Source organism: Pseudorca crassidens, chromosome X, assembly GCF_039906515.1.
Source record: "Pseudorca crassidens isolate mPseCra1 chromosome X, mPseCra1.hap1, whole genome shotgun sequence".
Lineage (NCBI taxonomy): Eukaryota > Metazoa > Chordata > Mammalia > Artiodactyla > Delphinidae > Pseudorca > Pseudorca crassidens.
The window spans coordinates 122,697,033-122,713,942 of record NC_090317.1 but is presented as its reverse complement, the minus strand read 5'-3'; the positions used below and the strand labels follow the sequence as shown (position 1 = coordinate 122,713,942).

General features: G+C 43.1%; 1 long non-coding RNA gene across 1 annotated transcript in view; it reads right to left on the bottom strand.

Moving 5' to 3' along the window:
• LOC137217368 (uncharacterized) overlaps nt 1-14,776 on the bottom strand; it is a 60,875-nt gene extending 46,099 nt beyond the window's left edge. Inside the window, exons 1-3 of the long non-coding RNA XR_010940079.1 lie at nt 13,690-14,776; nt 6,789-11,209; nt 5,313-6,661 (exon numbers count right to left, since the gene is read on the bottom strand). This is a non-coding gene — a long non-coding RNA (uncharacterized lncRNA). The remainder of the gene's footprint in view (nt 1-5,312; nt 6,662-6,788; nt 11,210-13,689) is intronic.
• Nucleotides 14,777-16,910: the final 2,134 nt, after the last annotated feature.

Below are 16,910 nucleotides of genomic sequence, written 5' to 3'. Positions count from 1 at the left end.
ACATGGTCACGCCTATCCTAGTCTCTCTCAACGGGTTTGATGCATGGACCGCCAGGGGTTGCAAACCCAAATGCCTTCAGGGGCTACGTAGGCAAGTACTTGAGTCAAGCGAGGACGCTGTAAGTAATATAGTTAAGAAGGAAATAAATCACACTCATATCCCATCTCCCAGATCTAAATCTTTAAACTAATATCATACTAACCTGGCCAAACAAAGCGTATCTGTGGGCTACTTGCAGCCCTTCAGCAAGAGTGTGCATCCTATAAATTTGAGTTATGATTTCCAGGTAGAGGAGATGGCACTGCTCTGACCGTTTACTAAGCCGCATCCTATTGAGCCTTTCGGAAGCTGCATCTCTCTCTTCAGCCGTCCCTTTCTGCACCAGTCAGGAGAAGTTAGGTTGGGCTGTGCGAGTCACTCTAAAAGGTCATGGCTTTAAACAGCAAAGGTTTATTTCCTGCTCACTCTCCATGGCCCTTGTGGGACTGCACTACCATGTGGGCGGCTGCAGGCTGAACTCCACAGCCTCACGCACGCAGACTGACGGGGCTCACCGTCCAGGGCCTCACGTCATCCAAGCACTAGCATTGCAGGGGCCAAGGAAAAAGGAATCATTGTGCACAGGCTCTGAAAAGCTTCTGCTTGCATTTCATTGGCCAAAGCAATCACGTGGCTTGGCTACCCTCCAGTCTTACGCTGCGTGGAAGGAGGACTGGAAATAGCTGTGCACGGCACTGATGAGGCACACACCCCTTCAGATGTCCAACCAACTGCGTGCATCCCTTTCTTCCATTTCTACAGTTCGATGGGTATGGACATCCCCCATTTGGCTAAGCTCTTTTTCTCACAGTTTTGTAAGCGTGAAGACTGACATTCACTGAGCCTCCAGGCTGCTGCTCCTTCCTTGTTGTCACGGCACTCAATACCTGAGCTCACGATAGCCAGAGCGGTGCCATAGTGGTGGAACTGTCCCTTTTCCAGCTTCTGCTAGAACCAGAGGTCCTTAGAGGTATCCATTCTCTGGCAGGTTTTCAAAAGACTTAGCTTTTTTTTTTTTCCGAGCAGTTTTAGGTTTACAGTAAAATTGAGAGGAAGGTACAGATCTCCTTACAGCCCGTGCCTCCACATATGCACAGCCTCCCCATTAACAACATCTCTCACTAGAGTGGTACCTTTGTTACCAAGGATAAACCTACACTGACACATACTGTCATCCAAAGTCCACAGCTTTCCTTAGGGTTCAGTCTTGGTGTTGGACATTCTATGGGTTTGGACAAATGTATGATGACATCTATCCATCACTGTAATATCACAGAGTATTTTCACTGCACTAAAATTTCTCTGTGCTGTATCTAGTCATTGCCCCCACCACTCCCACCAGCAAACACTGATCTTTTAACTGTGTCCAAAATTTTGCCTTTTCCAGAATGTCACATAGTTGGAATCGCACAGTACATGCCTTTTCGGATTGGCTTCTTTCACTTAGTAATGTGCATTTAAGGTTCCCCCATGTCTTTTCCTGGACCACTGGATCGTTTCTTTTTAGTGCTGAATAATACTGTGTTGTCTGGATGTACCACAGTTTATCCATTCACCTACTGAAGGACATGGTGGCTGCTTCCAACTTTGGGCAATTATGAATCAAGCTGCTACAAACATCCATGGGCAGGTTTTTGTGTGGACATAACTTTTCAACTCCTTTGGGTAAATACCAATATATTGCTGGACTGACTGTATGGTAAGAGTACATTTAGTCTTGTAAGAAACCACCAAACTGTGTTTCAAAGTAGCTGTACGATTTTGCGTTCCCAACAGCAATGAATGAGAGTTCCTTTCGCTCTGCGTCCTTATCAGCAGGTGGTGTTGTGAGTGGCCTAGGCTGCGGCCATTCTCTAACAGATGTGAAGTGGTATCTCATTACTGTTTTAATCTGCATTTTTCTGATGTGTATATTTATGTGATGACATATGATGTAGAACATCTTTTCATATGCTTATTTGCCATCTGTGTATCTTCTCTGTTGAGGATTTTTGCATCTACATTCATGAGATAATGCTCTGTAGTTCTTTTCTCTTGTAGTGTCTTTGTCTGGTTTGGGCCTTAAGATAATGCTGGCCTCACAGGATGAGTTAGGGAGTATGGCCTGTGCTTCTATCCTCTGAAAGAGATGGTAAAGACTTGGTAAATTTCTTCCTTAAATGTTTGATAGTGTTCATCAGTGAACCCATCTGGGCCTGGTCCTTTCTGTTTTGGAAGGTTATTAATTATTGATTCAATTTTTAAATAGATAGGCCTATTCAGATCACCTGTTTCTTCTTCTAAGCGTTTTGGAAGATTGTGTCTTTCAGGGAATTGGTCCATTTTATCTAGGTTGTCATATTTGTGGGCAGAGAGCTGTTCATAGTATTCCTTTATTATCCTTTTAATTTCCATAGGATCTGGAGTGATGCGCCTTCTTTCATTACTGGTATTAGTAATTTGTGCCTCTCTTTCTTAGAGTTCTTTGTTCCAATTTTTATCTTCTACCTATTTTCTGACCTTTGTGACTTTAATGAAGCATTTTCTAGGATTCCAATTTCTCTACTTTCTCCTATCAGCTATACCACTTTTTTTTTGTTTTTTACTTTTTTCAGTGTTTGCCCTAGAGTTTACAATATTTTACAACTACTCCAAATCCATTTTAAAATAACACTATACCACTTTACAGGTAGTGTGAATACCTTGTAATAACAAAATAATCCTAATTCCTCCCTCTCATCCCTAGTATCATTGCTGTCATTCATTTCACTCATATGTGAGCATACATAAGCATACACACACACACACGATATATATATACACACACAGACATATGTAATTGAATACATCGTTGCTCTTATTTTGAACTGTTATCTCTTAGATCAATTAAGAATAAGAAAAATAAAAAGTAAAAGTAAAAAATAAAAGTAAAAGGTAAAATAATCTTACACCATACACAAAAATCAACTGAAAATGTATTAAAGACTTGGATGTAAGACCTGAAACTACAAACCTTGTAGAAGATAACATGGGGGGGGTAAGCTTCCTGACATAGGTGTTGGCAATAATTTGTTGGACTTGACACCAAAAGGCAACAAAAGTAAAAATCAACAAGTGGGACTACATCAAACTCTAAAGCTTCTGTATAGCAAAGGAAGCTATCAACAAAATGAAAAAGCAACCTACTGAATAGGAGAAAATATTTGCAAATCACATACCTGAAAAGGGATTAATATCCAAAATATATAAAGAACTCATACAACTCAGAAAACAAACAATCTGACTTAAAAATGGGCAGAGGATCTGAATAGACATTTTTCCAAAGAAGACATACAAATGGCCAACAGGCACATGAAAAGCTGCTCCATGTCACTAATCATCAGGGAAATGCAAATCAAAACCACAATGAGATATCACCTCACATCTTTTAGAATGGCTACTATCAAAAAGACAAGAAATAACAACTGTTGGCAAGGATGCAGAGAAAAGGAACTTTGTGCACTACTGGTGGGAATGTAAATTGGTGCAGCCACTATGGAGAACAGTATGGTGGTTCCCCCCTCAAATTAAAGACAGAACTACCATATAATCTAAGGATCCCACTTTTGGGGATATATCCAAAGGAAATGAAATCATTATCTTGAAGAGACATCTGCACACTAATGTTCATTGCAGCATCATTCATGATACCTATAACATGGAAACAACCTACGTGATGACAGATGAATGGATAAGAAAATGTATAAATATACAATGGAATACTATTCAGCCATGAAAAGGAAATCCTGCCATTTTCAACAACATAGATGGACCTAGAGGGCATTATGCTAAGTGAAATAAGTCAGACGAAGACAAATACCGTACGATCTCACTTATACGGGGAATCTAAAAAACCCATGAACTAACAGATACAGAGAAATGATTGGTGTTTGCCAGAGGCAGGGAATGGGGGTTGGGAAAAATGGGTGAAGGGGGTCAAAAGGGACAAACTTCCAGTTATAAGATACATAAGCCCTGGGGATGTAATGTACAGCATGGTGACTGTAGTTAACCATTTACTAATTGTAATATTAATAATATTAATAATATATGTATATTTGAAATATGCTAAGAGAATAAATCTTAAGTTTTCATCATAAGGAAAAAGAATGTAACTAGGTGAGGTGATGGATGTTAACTACTTACTGTGGTCACCATTTTGCAATGTTTACATACATCAAATTATTATGTTGTACGCCAAAAATGAATACCATGTTATATATCAACTACATCGCAATTAAAAATTTTTAGAAATTTTAAGTAAAATAAAAAGTAAAAAGAAAATTCTAAGTAAGATCCATGTTGGAATTCAACTTGCAAAAGAGGTAGCTGGATAGCTTAACAAGACATGCTGTTAAATGATGATGCTTTATAATCAGCTCAAGTTGTCAAATGATCACATTTCAGAATTGTTTTTTAGCCCATGATTAGGCCTCATCCTCTTTGACCTACATGTCTTACAAGTCACTTGTTTGCACACCAACTGTATCGCTAATCACCAACCATTCTGGGGGGACGTGCTGCAGCATTTCCCAAAGAAACTTCCCTGTAACTTTGCAAAATAAATGTACTCAGACATTCCGAATTTTTACTTGGGGCAGAACAGCTTTCTAAGTCCCCCTTGGACTTAAATATATAGATATCTTAAAGCAAGAGTGGGAATGGGAAGCATAATCTAATTTTCTTTCCTACAGAGATTCTATTTTATTTAAAATTTACTTTGGTATTAGTTAGAATCCTGCTTTTTGGCCAAGTATTTTCAGGTCTGATTTTGTAGAAGCTGGGGTGGATCAGAGCCTACTGAATAAGAGAGTTAGAAGCAGTTTATAAAGCTTGCTCACTCCTCATTTCTCCCTGATCACCTCCATCAAGCTGTCCTACCCCCAGCTGGGAGAACAGAGATTTTCAGTACAGGTGGGATAAATGCTCTGACAGGTTCTAGCCAGAGGAATGAGCAAATGGGCAAATGTTTCCAAACTACTTGAAGGCTTAAAAAATGATCCATGAACATTAAAAAAAAAAAGTTCCAGAAAAATAAAATCTTATCAAGATATGTAAAAAAAATATTAAAAAAAAACTGGCCGAAGAGTCATGTTTGAATTTGACAAAATTACATAAGATAGAGGCTGTTAGTGTCTTCTTCAGGATGGAAATGAACCACTTAACATAGCCATACCACCTTAAACGACGAAACTGCATCAAAATAACCCAACTATGAAATGAAAAAAAAAAAAAAAGAAACGTTTTGTCTTACCTTCATTTATCCCTTCTTTGATGCTCTTCCTTTCTTCATGTAGATCCGAGTTTCTGACCTGTATTATTTTCCTTCTCTCTTAAAAGACTTCTCACATTTCTTGCAAGGCAGGTACCTTGGCAAATTTGTTCAGTTTTTGTTTGAGGAATTCTTTGTTTCTCTGGGTACAGAAATCGAAGTTGGTGAGTTTTTTTTCTCTCAATCCTTTAAATATTTCACGTCACTCTCTTCTTGCTTGCATGGTTTCTGCAAAGAATTTGGACATGATTCTTATCTGTTTCTCTATAGGAAAGCTGTTTTTTTTGTCTAGCTTCTTTCAGGATTTTTTCTTTAGTTTTGATTTTCTGTAATTTTAAGATGATACGCCAAGTTGTAGTTTTTGGGGGGCTATTTATCTTGCTTGGTGTTCTCTGAGCTGCCTGGATCTGTGGCTTGATGTCTGATATCGACTTGCAGAAATTCTCAGTCATCATCATTTCAAACATTTCTTCTGTTCCTTTTCCTCCTCCTCCTGGTATTCCCAATTACGTGTGTATTACACCTTTTTTAGTCGTCCCACAGTCCTTGTATATTATGTTGTCGCTTTTTTCAGTCTTCTCTTTGCTTTTTGGTGTTTGAGGATTCTATTGATCAGAGCTGTTTTTCCTCAGCTGTATCCAGTCTACTAACAAGCCCATCAAAGGCGTTCTTCATTTCTGTTACAGTGTTTTTTGATCTCTAGCATTTCTTTTTGGTTCTTTTTAGTATTACCATCTCTCTGCTTCCACTGCCCATCTGTTCTTACATGCTGTTTTATGCATTGGAGTCCTTAGCATATTAATTGGAGTTGTTTTAAATTCCTGGGCTGATAATTCCAACATTCCTGCTATGTCCGGTTCTGATGGCTGCTTTGTCTCTTCAAACTATGTTTTCTGCCTTCTGGTACGCCTCGTTGATTTTTTCTTGCTAGTTGGACATGATGTACTGGGTAAAAGGAAATGCTACAAGTGGGCCTTTAGTAATGTGGTTAGGAGTTGGGGGAGGGGAAGCATTCTATAGTCCTGTGATTAGGTCTGTCTTTCAATGAGCCTATGTCTCTGGACTGTGAACTTCACAAACGCTTCTCAGTTTTTTCTCCTCCCTTAGGTGCACAGGATGGCTGGAGTTGGTTATTTCCCATCCCCAGGTCAGTTAGGCTCTGATAACACCCCAGCAGTGAGGCTCTGGCTAACTCGTTGCCCTGAGGTCAGGCCTTGCAAAGAAAAACAAAGTACTCTGGCTTATTTCACAACGGTTCTGGTTCCTCTTCCCCGGCTGGAAACCCGAGGGGATCCTTCTCCAGTATTCACTGTGGGAATCTGGTCAAGCTCCTGGAGAGAAATACCACCATGTAGTGTGGGGACCCCCTTATGACTGGACCCCCTGGAGGTTTTAACCCTCAGACTTGTCCACACGGAGCCTGCAGCAATTTGTCAGCTGCAGTTCCTGTTTTCCTACCCCGACACTGGTTCCCACGAGGTTTCCGCTCCTGAGTCTCTGCTGCGGCAGCCGGGACTCCTTGTATTCGCTCGTCTCTCCAACCCTGGGGGCAGCGGTTTGCTCTGCTTCCTCCACTCTCTTACAGATCCAAGAACAGCTGCTGATTTTTCGGGCTGCTCAGCTTTTACTTGTTGTTGAGACGGAGTGGGGACTCCCAGCCTCCTTACACGTGGAACCAGACGCTCTGCAGTTTTTAATCTCAACAAACAAATGAAAGGTGTATACACGCGGAGTTTAAAAGTCAAATAATCCTGCAAGACAGGCTCAAAAAAGTCACAGGGGGCTTCCCTGGTGGCACAGTGGTTGGGAGTCCGCCTGCCGATGCAGGGGACACGGGTTCGTGCCCCGGTCCGGGGGTTTCCCACATGCTGCGGAGCGGCTGGGCCCGCGAGCCATGGCCGCTGAGCCTGCGCATCCAGAGCCAGTGCTCTGCAGCGGGAGGGGCCACAGCAGTGAGAGGCTCGCGTATTGCAAAAAAAAAAAAAAAAGTCACAGACCTAGCCCCCATCATTCCACACCTGATTCCACTCCCCAGAGGCCACAATTTTCAGGTGGTGATAAGAGACGTGGGGGGGGGGTGGGGGGGGAAAGAAAGGCAACAGAGGGCTTAAGGAGTGCCCTCCTGGTGGAGAGGGCTTTGCAGCTTTAAATAGGACAGGAAAAGGTGGCATATGAATAAAGGAGGGAGGGAATGATTTTTGTGGATACTCAGAGGCGAAGCCATCTGGGTAGAGGAACGACAAATGGAAAATCCTGCGGACAGCAGTGTGCACAGAGCTGTGTAGAGGAATACCCTGGGGGTCTTGTTAAAATGCAGATTTTGATTCAGTAGGTCTGGATGGGCCCTGAGACACCGCATTTCTAATGAGCTCCCAGATGATACTGATGCTGCTGGTCCAGGGACCTCACTTTTGACAAGCAAGGTCCTAGAAAGAGTTAGATCATTGGTGGGGTTGGAGCAAAATGAGAGCGTGGGCAAGTAAACTGAACGGATGTCAGAGAGATAATAGGGGACCAGATCTCGCCGTGCCTTAGAGCACACTGTGAGGACTTGCGCTGTCATTGTGAGGTAGATGGGGGCCGGGAAGTGATGTGATCTGGCGTATGTTTTAAAGGCATCTCTGCAGGAGCTGTGTTAAGAACAAATTGTAGGAGGGCAAAGGTGGTTAGGAAGCCGCTGAATGAACCCAGGTGAGAGGATTTCTGATGGATTGGTTGGAGGAGTCACCTGAGCACTTGGAGGGATGGAGTTGCCATTTCTGCCCCATCTCTCACACCCATCTTCTCTCTCCAATTCCACTGCCACTTCTCCAGTCACGCCCCATTAATTCTCATTACTGTAATTGCCTTCAAACATCTTCTTCTTGACAAATGGCTTTGTTCAGTCCAGGCCTTTGTAAAGACCTTACGGTTGCTTACAGAGTCCATAGTCTAGCATGGAAGACCCTTCATAAACTGGCCCTTTCCCCCACTTCTGGGTCATTACTCACCTTCATGAACCCATCACTCTCGCCCGGGGCTTCACGTCCTCGCCATCGTCATGTACATACTATGGAGGATGAAAAGCTGTGGGATATTTGCAAATCCTGGCATGGTGACCCTTAAACCACCACACTGTCTCCCACTCACTTTAATCTATTTTTGTTACATATACCTGAAGAAAGCAAACCGTTGGCAAACCTCCTTTATGGTTGTATCACGGTGCTTACATCAGTGCTACGCGATGTGGAGTCCATGGACCAGCAGCATCACCTGGGAGCTTGAAGCCAATGCAAGTTCACAGGCCTCACCCCAGACCGCTAAATCAGAATCTGACAGTAGGGCCCAGGAATCTGTGTTGTAACGAGCTCCCCAGGGGATTCTTACACATGCTAAACTTGGAGACGTAGTGGATAACATCACACCGCAAATCGAACATCACTAGGTTCTTACATCATATTTTGAGAACAGCTGATCCAGACTGGTGGGCTCAACCCCAGCTGCACATCGGGATCACCTAGAGAGCTTCCAATAAAATAGCGGTGCCTGGGCCCCTACCCCCGGCAACTGGAATCGACTGGAGTGGATCCAAGTGACCCTAATATGCCCCCAGATCTGAGAACCTTACGAGTCCGGCAGATGGATCTCCATTCTGTTTCCCATACACAACCCAAATTTCTGCCTGTCGCTGGTCGCTCTACCTGGAGTGTGTGTCTGTGCCATCTCCATACTGTCTGACATATCCGTTCTAGGAAGAGAATGAGCCCCAGTACAGCTTCTCTTCAAACTGGTCTTGGGTCCTCTTCTATTTCCTGAAGCCACATGGGTGGCTTCTATGGCACTGCAGGCAAATGAGATCCCTACATTGTTCTCTTTGTTAAAATGAGGCCTCATTCAATGAAAAGGTGTTTCTCAAACTGTGTTCTTTGGAGTAGTAGTGTTCTGTCATATACTAATACTTATTTGTGGGGCTGTTCTTTGGCCAAAAAAATGAAAATTGAAACTATTACACACCACGTGATTTCTGCACGTCACTCTCCACGTGTTTCTCCCATCCCCAGACCACAGCTTCTCAACCTTTTTAAAATATTACATCTTCTTTCACAGAGCTGAAATTCACATAACATGAAAGTAACCATTTTCAAGTGAACCATTCAGTGGCATTGAGTACATTGGCAGTGTTGTGTAAACACCACCTCTTTCAAGTTCCAAAATATTTTCCTCACCTCGAAAGGAAAGCCTACCCCCCTCTGCAGTCCCCCCAGAATTTCCATCCAACCCCCCAGCCATTAGACATGTTACTACTTCTTACTTTGAATCAATTTGCTCTTAAGAAAATTGGGGATCCTGCTTTATCAGGCTGTTAGGAGAAACAACCCAGGTAATGTGTATAAATCGCCCAGCACTACACACATCAGGTACCTAGTAAAGGTCGGATCCTTCCTTCACTTTGCCTTCGGTCTCGTCATTCTGGTGTCCTAGATGTCAGAGTCTACAGCATTTAGAAGAAAAAAGGCTTTGTAAATTCCTTTCTTTAGAAAAATAAAAATGTATTTCCCCTCTTTGAAAGGTGGAAGAAGAGTAACTGCTATAAAGACCATCAGCAAAAACCTGTATTAAATTTGTTTTTATTTTAAGCCCCTTTTTATTTTGGAATTATTTTAGATTTACAGAAAAATTATAAAGATAATACGGTTCCTGTGAACCTTCACCCAGTTTCCCCCATTGTTAACCTTTTACCTGACTATGGGACATTCGTCAAAGGTAAGAAATTAACACTGGCACATGGCTATTCAGTACAACTACATACTTTATCTGAATTTCACCAGTTTCTCCTCTAATACCCTTTTCTGCTCCAAGATCCAACCAGACTCCCACGCTGCATTTCTTCATCATGTCTCTTTAGTCTCCTCTGACAGTTTCTGTCTTTGCTTTTCATGACCTGGAGGGTTTTTAAGAGTACTGGGAAGGTATTTTGTAGAATGTCCCTCACTTTGGTTTTATCTGATATTTTCTCATGATGAGACTGCAGTTATAGGTTTTGAGGCTACCACGGGGGTGAAGTGTCCTTCTCATCACGTCAGATCACACCAGGTGGTAGGACAAGGTCCCTGTAGAACTTACCACTGGTGATGTTGACCTCGAACACTTGGATAATGTGGTGTCGGCAAAGTTTCTCCACTGAAGGTTGTTATTTTCCCTTTTCTGTACTCTGTACTTTGGAATTAAGTTACTAGTTTAGCCCCTACTCAGTGGGGAGGGAGAGTAAGGTCAGCCTCCCTCGACGGGGCAGTATCTACAGCCATTATTTAGAATTCTGGAAGATTTGTCTCTTCTTGCCATTTTTTATTAAATCACTTGTCAGTATGGACTTCTGTGTATTTCTTTTATAATTTGGGTTATAATCCAATTCTATGTTGTATATTTTTTTGCTTGAATCGCTCCAGTTTGGCCAGTGGGAGATCTTTCAGACTGGCTCCCATGTCCCTTTGACATGGTGCAATCCTTTTTTTTCCCCAGTATCTTAGCTTTTGATGTAAACTTTGGTTTTCCTCCCCACCAATCCATTGAAATTGCTTTAAGGTCTTTTATGTTACAATGGTTTCTAGATTGTCAGGCCAAAGTCTACTTGTCTGTTCTTAGTTTGCAGACCTTTCTGTGACAATACTATTAATCTCTTTCTTTCAAATTCCATTTCATTTTCTAAAAATGTACTATGGAATTTTCAAACATAAACAAAGCTAGAGAAAAGAGCATAATGAATCTCCGTGTATCTATGACCCAGCTTCAACAATTCTCAGCATTTTGCCCACCTTGTTTCAACTCTTGTTTCACCTCTCCCACGCTCTGCCACTGGAATACAAACCTTAAAGGAAACCCCAGACATCATATGAGTTCAACTGTAAAAAACATCATATGAGTTCAACTGTAAAGAGTTGTCTTCAACAGCTCAGAACTTTAAAAAAATATATAACCACAAAACAATGTTACACCTAACAAAATTCATAATTCTTTAATATCCTCTAATACTCAGTCCATATTCAAATTTCCTCCCAAATTTTAATAATTTGTTCAAGTTAGGATCCATACAAAGTCCATATATTACATCTTTTATTTTTATTAATTTTTTAAACATCTTTATTGGAGTATAATTGCTTCACAATGTTGTGTTAGTTTCTGCTGTACAACAAAGTGAATCAGCCATACGCATATATATATCCCCATATCCCCTCCCTCTTGCATCTCCCTCCCTCCCACCCTCCCTATCCCATCCCTCTAGGTGGTCACAAAGCACGGAGCTGATCTCCCTGTGCTATGCAGCTGCTTCCCACTAGCTATTTTACATTTGGTAGAGTATATATGTCAACGCCACTCTGTCACTTTGTCCCAGCTTACCCTTCCCCCTCTGTGTCCTCAAGTCCATTCTTTAAGTCTGCGTCCTTATTCCCATACTGCCCTTCAGTTCTTCAGAACCATTTTGGTTTTTTTAGATTCCATATATATGTGTTAGCATACGGTATTTTTCTCTTTCTGACTTACTTCACTCTGTATGACAGACTCTAGGTCCATCCACCTCACTACAAATAGCTCAATTTCGTTTCTTTTTATGGCTGAGTAATATTCCATTGTATATATGTGCCACATCTTCTTTATCCATTCATCTGTCAATGGACACTTAGGTTATTTCCCTCTCCGGGCTATTGTAAATAGAGGTGCAATGAACATTGTGGTACATGACTCTTTTTGAATTATGGTTTTCTCAGGGTATATGCTCAGTAGTGGGATTGCTGGGTCGTATGGTAGTTCTATTTTTAGTTTTTTAAGGAACCCCATACTGTTCTCCATAGTGGCTGTATCAATTTACATTCCCACCAACAGTGCAGGAGGGTTCCCTTTTCTCCACACCCTCTCCAGCATTTACTGTTTCTAGATTTTTTGATGATGGCCATTCTGACTGGTGTGAGGTGCTACCTCATCGTAGTTTTGACTTGCATTTCTCTAATGATTAGTGATGCTGAGCATCCTTTCATGCCACACATTACATCTCATTGACAGTCCCTCCCTCTGCCATGACCCCTTCTCCAACACACACTTTTTAAAACTCCATTTGTGGGCTTCCCTGGTGGCGCAGTGGTTGAGAGCCCGCCTGCCGATGCAGGGGACACGGGTTTGTGCCCCAGTCCCGGAAGATCCCACATGCCGCAGAGCGGCTGGGCCCGTGAGCCATGGCCGCTGAGCCTGCGCGTCCGGAGCCTGTGCTCCGCAACGGGAGAGGCCACAACAGTGAGAGGCCCACATACCGCAAAAAAAAAAAAAAAAAAAAAGTCCATTTGTTGAAGAAATTGGGTTTTCCATCATATCAAATTTCCCAATTCTGGATTTGGCTTATTGTGTCTTCACGGTGCCTTGTAACACATTAGTCTAGTCCTTGAACTTCCTATAAATTGGTAATTCGATGTAAAGTCTTAATTAGATTGTTTTCGTATTTACAAAAATATTTGTAATATATTTGATAAATCAATTTATCTATCTATATCTATATCTCTATATCTATCTCTCTCTCTATATATATATATTTGCAAAAATACTTCATTGGTGGGTAAATCAACTTCCTAACGCATCACAGCAGAAGCCATACTGGCCACCTGTCCCACTTATAATTTTCCCTTTCGAAACGCCTCTGGCTCCTGGTTCTCCTCTCCTTTGTCTTTGCCATTTCTTCTCAGTTCCTTTTACAGACTCCTCTTTACCTGCATGTTAAAGTCATTGTCTTCGGGGCCCCACTGTCACTGGTCCATTCCTCCTAGTTTGTATATGGTCCCCTTTTCCATATTTGTAAGGCTGAGGACTCAGAAGTCTATATATATTTTATTTTATTTTATTTTATTTTTGGCTGCATTGGGTCTTCGTTGCTGCGTGTGGGCTTTCTCTAGTTTTGGTGAGCGGGGGCTACTCTTCGTTGCGGTGAGCGGGCCTCTCATTGCGGTGGCTTCTTATTGTGGAGCATGGGCTCTAGGCGCACGGGCTCAGTAGTTGTGGCACACGGTCTTAGTTGCTCCGCGGCATGTGGGATCTTCCCGGACTGGGGATCGAACACATGTCCCCTGTATTGGCAGGCGGATTCTTAACCACTATGCCACCAGGGAAGTCCCAGAAGTCTGTGTCTTTGATGTGGACCCTCTCCACTGAGTTCCAAGCCCGAATATCCAGTGACCGACGGGATGTCACTGGGTATCCTGTGAGCTATTCAAACTCACTGTGTCCCCAAATGGAGTTAATTATCCTTCTTCCTAAACCTGTTTCTCAGTGTTTTCTTTAGCTCAACGATGAGAACCACTATCCAAGACAGAAACCTGAGCCATCCTAGACTTTTCCTCACCTGCTCCAAATTGCCAAGCCCCAGAACATCCATTTCTTCAATAGCTCGACTGTGTCCCCTCTTCTTGCTGCTATAGGCTCATTTCTAAAATTCAGAACAAAGAACATTATCCAGAGTCACACATTCTCCAGCAGGACTAGAGCCTAACCCCGTGCTCCAGCATGGAACACACTGGGATCTTGCTGAGGGCCATAATCAGCTCCAGATTCTCCACCGTGCTCTGGATACACTGTGCTTTACACGTATTGTGAATATGGTTGTAGAGGCCAAGTTCAGCAGGGTGGAGCAGCTAAAAGTGGGGAGTTCAGGAGTCAGAACACCTGGGTTTGACCCTCACTTCCACCACTGAGAGCAAACTTAAGTTGGTCAACTTCTCTGTACTTCAGTTTCCTCATCTGTGAAATGGAAATAATATTCCTTCACCACTTTCCTGAAGTCCCCAAATCTCTGGAAACTGGAAGTTGTGTTACATTTTGTTTTTAAATAATTTGTTTGCCAGCCAAACCTGACTAGACTATAAGGATTTGATGACAAAACCTGACGCGAACGGAATTGGGGATATTTATGGTCTTTACTTATCCCACTTAGAATATTCGTCCATTTTACTGCAACTGGCTTTGATGGCAGGCTGCTGCCCCAGCCCACTGGGACAAGTTCCACGATACGCTGTTCTACTTTTCAAAAGTACAATGTCTGAATTCTGAAACATACCTGACCTAAGAGTTTTGGAAAACAGGTTGTATACCTATAATAGCTACTTCATAGGTGTGTCATAGGTTGATTGCTAAAGAAATTCATATTTGTAAAGCAATTCGAAAAGTATGTGGCCCATAGTAAACCTTGTATCAGTGTTTGATAAATAAACATTTCATGTTACAGTTAACCCTAAAACTGAAGTGAAAGAGAAACTATTTTGTGTCAGAAGTTTGACGAATTTGGGGGCCTCCATCAAAGCTGGGTTGCTGATCCCACGTGCAGCGGAGCGGCTGGGCCCGTGAGCCATGGCCGCTGGGCCTGCGCGTCCGGAGCCTGTGCTCCGCAACGGGAGAGGCCGCAGCAGCGAGAGGCCTGCGTACTGCAAAAAAAAAAAAAAAAAAAAAAGCTGCGTTGCTGCTATAGCTTTTCTGTTATAAAGAAATTACATCAGGGAGACAGAAAAACCCCTTTGGATTGGCACTCCAATCCTCTCCCTGCTCAGAACTAACCTCTATTCTGAAGCTGGTATGTGTGAATCTTTTTGAAGAGAGTTTCTCAATTTGAGTACATATGTATGCATCCATGGTATGTACTATTTTAGAACAAAGGATGATCCAGCCCCGAATGTCACCGATGCTGAGGCCGACAGAGCCTGCCCTCACCTCCTTCTCCACTGTGCACATACTGCAACTACAACCATCGCACACCTGTCTGCCCCTCCCAGGCTGCCACTTCCCAGAGCGAAGAGGCCATGGTCCAGCTAACTGGGATGGAAAAGACTAAACACCTGCTGTGTAAATGAATGAACAAGTCATGGGTCCCTCCTATCACAAATGATCACAAATGAGACATCAGGGAAGAAGGACAGGTGGGACTCAGGTGTCAAGAGCCAGTCCATCCATTCCAATTGCTGACAGGGAGACATGTCTCCATATCTGGAAGAAGTTCCATAGCTGGCACTCTGGCAATTTTTAAAGACAGGGAATAGGGCTTCCCTGGTGGCACAGTGGATAAGATTCCGTGCTCCCAATGCAGGGCGCCTGGGTTCGATCCCTGGTCAGGGAACTAGATCCTGCATGCGTGCTGCAACTAAGAGTTCGCAGGCCACAACTAAGGAGCCAGCGTGCTGCAACTATGGAGCCCACACGCCACAACTCAGGAGCTGGCAAGCTGCAACCAAGGAGCCCTCGAACCACAACTAAGGAGCCCACGAGCCACAACTAAGACCCAGAGCAACCAAAACAAAAATTAAAGACAGGGAATAAATAAGTGTCAACACTGACTGAGTATATACTGTGTGGCCAGCACTATGCATTTTCCAGGCACTAATTCCAGGTGGTCCGCACAAGGACCGCATGTGGGGGAATCATGAATGCCCATCTCAAGAGTGAGGAACACCAAGCACTGGGAGGTGGAAGTAACTAGCCAGCAGGGGTGGGACCAGCCTGGTGGTTTCTCTGGGGGAAGGTAGGAGAGTCCTTTGTACAGAGAAACACTTCACTCTCAAATAGCTAAGAACCTGCTGCAATTATAGACTTCGGTTTGTATATGTGCCTCAGTCATGTTAATTTTCTATTTCGGCGTACGGGTTTCAAATAAAAAAAGAGAACTGCTAAAGGTTTGAAATTTTGGTCACGTGTCACCTCAGGGGAAGTTAATTCTGATTTTTGTCTGCAATACCCAAGCACAAACTGCAACTCCAGTAATAAAACGGGAACTTGGAAAACTAAGCACCCAGGGCTGATGAAAGTACCGCATTTGTCTCAGGGCAGGGGCTGGAACGTGCAGCTAAGTGTTCCGAGGGAGAAGCATGTTAATACTACATCTTTTCAACCACCTTTGATGGACGTGGTAAGATTCTCAGGTCAGCGCGGCTCACCCTGGCAACGCACTGTAATAACTTATTTAAAAGGCAGCTGGCTTTTACAAATGGACTGTCTCGTCCATTTTTAGGTTTTCGTTCTCAGAAATGTATTCTTCTATCAAAACAATAGTCACTCCTTGTAGTAAGAGCTCAATTATACCTTTCCTACAACAGAGGAGACTGCAGAGGTGAGCAGGTTTGGGAACTGCCGTCCTTGGCTCTCAATTCTGGATGACATTCAAGCTCTGTAGAGACAAGCAGATAACCAGAAGGACGTCACACAGGGATTCTCACTCCTTTAGAGCGGGAGTTGGCAAGCTACCACCCACAGGCCAAACCTGGCCTGTGGCCTGCTTTTATAAATAAAGTTTTATTGGCATGCAGCCATGCCCAGTTGTTTACTTACCATCTCTGGCTGCTTTCCTGCTGCAAGGGCAGAACGCAGGAGTCAGGACACAGCCCACCTGGCCTGAAAGCCAAAACTAGGAACTCTTAGGCCCTTGACAGAACACGCACGTGGAGCTCTGTGCTGGAGAAGCGGAGTCCGACGGGCTTGCATCCTTTTCCGCGGGGCTAAAGGAATTGGAGCGGGAGAGGACACCTGACTCACTGAAGGCCTTTGCCTAGTTCGGCTGGGTTAAAGATACAAGAAAACAGAAAC